Genomic DNA, 3,533 nt, shown 5'->3' on the forward strand with positions numbered 1-3,533 from the left:
CTCCCTCTCCCCCGTTAGGAAAACGCAGCGCTGAAAAGCTGAAAATTTAAAGCGAAAAATCGCAGCCTGCTCCCCGCCTCCTGCTCTTCCCAGCTCCGTCTGAACAAGCAGCCAAGCTGTTAAATGCTTTTACCTGCTGTGTCCGAGTCAAAAGTTAAATAACGTGTGAACGAACGGGGAAGGAAAACACGAGGCGGAGAGGGGGCGCGGGAGAGAGCCCCTCGTACAACCAGATAATTGTTACATTATGAGAAACAAATAGCCCGCTGCTCCTCTCCGGGTCTGTGTCGGGGACATCTTGACAGGTACATCTGAAGTTAATTACGTGCCTCTCGCTGCTTTTCACCCCGCTGATGGGGCCGGGTCCTGCAACCACACGCCAGTTGCCATATCTTTTCTTCCCGGGGCTCCTTTGCTGCTCCTCCGTGCTGGGAAGCTTTTGCTGTTTAATCCCGTGGATTTCCAGTTGCATCGAGATGCTGCTTTAACCCTGCTGGTTTCCACCAAATTCGCCCTCACCCCAAGCCCGGCACTGCCTCCTGCAAACCTCACCCACCCCACCTTCCTCTCCATGGCACGGTGGCTGTGGATTCTTGGATTTAAACGCATGCAGTCGGGCTGGTACGGTGATTGAAGGGTATTTATTGGTCCCTTCTTGACACGGAGGGCAGGATTCATCCCACCAGCGTCAGCGACCAGACGTCCCCAGCTGCCCTGAGCTGCCTTTGGAGGGTGGCTCACCTGTCTTCTCCTATGGTTGCATTTAGGACTGTACCACAGAATCCCTCTACGTTGATTAGAAACGAATCCTGGACATGACTACTTTGGATGGAGGGGACATGCTGTGAAATGGATTTGGTCAGACGTCTCCTGCCCCACGCACAGAAATGCGTGGCACGCACATTAAGGATGCTAATCTAGTCTCCCTCTTGTTTTAATATTGCTTTTATGGTGGCTCACGTTCAAAGCGATGAGGAGTTCAGGGAGTAGAAAGGAGAGGTTGGGTTTCCTTCAAACTCTTCCCCTGAGACCTGTGTTTGTGGTGCTGGATCAGCTTCTTAAAAGGAGGGAGCAAAGTCAGGAGACTGAACATACGTGGCCCAAAATGGGCAATATCTCCTCCCTTGCTTGTATCAATTGGGATGAACCCAAGGCTGCCCAGGCTGCCCCTCCTTGAGGATTTTCCTGCACTGCAGACCAGGAGGACACCAGAAGATGAGCTTGAGTTCATCCTGATGGTCCTCACCCCCTGGGGCGAGATGTCTCGAGGGTCCTGGTGGGCAAGGAGCGTGAGTCTGAACCCACGCCATCCACAGACCTCTAGCATTATCCCAGCTGGCTTCACACCCTCCAACATCAGGTTTCATGCTAGAAAACACCACTCCGGTGGTCTGCAGCACAGCCCGCATATTATTTCAGACAGCTCGACTTGGCCAAAACACACAAAACAGTTGTTACGTCCTGGGGCCAGAGGGGCAGCACGTGAGCTGGGGGAAAGCTGGCAACATGCGCTTCAGAGCAGGGATGTGCTCCAGATGGGACTGGCCGAGTGGTGTGGACGCCCCGCAGTCCATACCCTCACCCCCAGAGGGAATTTCTGTCCTCTGTTATTTGTCATTGCAGACACAGCCATTGAGCCCCACCTCTTGGGATTTCTGTGCCTCTTTGCAGGGTCTTAACCCCTGTAACCACTGCTCCTCGGGGGAAGATGTCTGGCTACGTCCACATCACCAGGCCACAGGGTGAAACATTGCCAAAGACTTGCCATCCGCAGTCCCAGGAGCGTTTTATGTTGGTCTAGCTACAGCCTGCTCCCAGGACCCACTCTTGGTTGGCATGCGCTCCCCTGGAGCATGTCTTCAGGTCTGCGTATGTATGAACCCAATGTAGATCAAAGCAGATCACCTACACCCAGTACAGATGCGTGCCCTCCCCTTGGAGAGATAGGATGGTGAGGAAAAGCATGAAAAGCTTTTGCCCCTCGAGTCCATGTCCTGTGGCTTTTGCTTCAACTTTGAAGTTCAGATAAATCCAGAAACTTGAAAGAAAACCTCATCCCAAAGCTTCCCAGAAGCAGTTTCACCTTAGCAGCCACGGAGAGACCACCAGGTTTTTCCTCGGGGCTGGCGTGCTTTGCCCCGCTCCTTCAAAAGCTTTCAGGAGAATCTCATCTCCATCTCAAACCCCAAGCCCAGACAATCTTCATCTGCCCAGAGTTTTGCTTGGCATTTGCACAACTCTAATAATGACATCTCTATTCTCCTGGGCATCTTCATCAATACAGGTGGAGCTCCTTTGTCTTTGTACTCCAAGGATGAATTTTGATGAGCCCCTTCAGCTGTTACTTGAAGCCACATTATGCATGTACTACGACCCTGCTTTCTGGCTTTCTCATTTGGTTGGAAAGCTCCCACAACAACAACAACAAAATCAATTGCAAGTGAGTAAGCAGTGCCACATGCTCCACAACAAATTTAAAATCAATTGCAAGTAAATAAGCAGTGCCACATGCTCCACAACAAATTTATGATCTGGATACCCTCAAGACTTCTAAGTAAAGACTGCATTTTGCTTGTTGGCTTTTGTTTTTGTTTTTCAAACATTTTATTTGGCAGATGTTTCTGGACAACTAGGGCCCAGTGGTGAACTGAACAAGGATTGTAGCCATGCTTATGAGATTGCAAGCATTCCTAAAGGTCTTGGAGAGAACACCAAATAAAATAGCTTTAAATAAGGTTGAAGGTACTTTATCAAGATTTCTCTTTCTTCTTCCCCCAAGGGAAAAGGTATCTCACAGGACTCTTGTCTCTCTATCACTCACAGATAGACAGGATAGCAACTCATTTATGTTCCCTCATCTGAGCAGGCCTGCCTCTAGCCTACCATGCATTTTTAATATTAGTCCTAAAAACATTCCAGGTACAGTTCTAGATGCTGGAGGGATTTCAGAAATGCTTTTGTGCTGCATGCCAAAATGCAAAAAGCAGGGCTAGATTGTGTCATCGGTTTCCAATCAAGCCTCTCTAGGCCTCTTGCTGTAAGTTTCTAAAAAAGTTACTTATAAAATAGTGAGCAAGGACTTTTGATACAGCTTAAAACTGAGGTTCCTGCCTGCAGCTGCCGTACGTGACTTGGGGTGCTCTGCTGAAGGACCTGGTCCTGTCTGGGTTCACATGGCAGCAGCAAGGAGAGGAGAATACTTTTGCCTGGCTTAGCTTGCCCATTTGCTCTGTTTTGTACCAAATTAGATCATCATATTTTACAATTCCATCCCAACCAGGAAATCTAGACTACGGATCAGTGGCTGCCCTAATTTTTATTGGCAAATCATGATTTTTATTGGTGGAATTATGAGCTAACTGGACTTTACAGTCTTTGTGTAATGAAGCCAATATATTACTACCAGTGTGATGTTTTAAATTTAATGTATCAAGGAACAAAGGTATCTTTCTTCTTTCTTTCTTTTCTTTTCTTTTCTTTTCTTTTCTTTTCTTTTCTTTTCTTTTCTTTTCTTTTCTTTTCTTTTCTTTTCT

This window comes from Oxyura jamaicensis, chromosome 1 (genome assembly GCF_011077185.1).
Source record: "Oxyura jamaicensis isolate SHBP4307 breed ruddy duck chromosome 1, BPBGC_Ojam_1.0, whole genome shotgun sequence".
NCBI lineage: Eukaryota > Metazoa > Chordata > Aves > Anseriformes > Anatidae > Oxyura > Oxyura jamaicensis.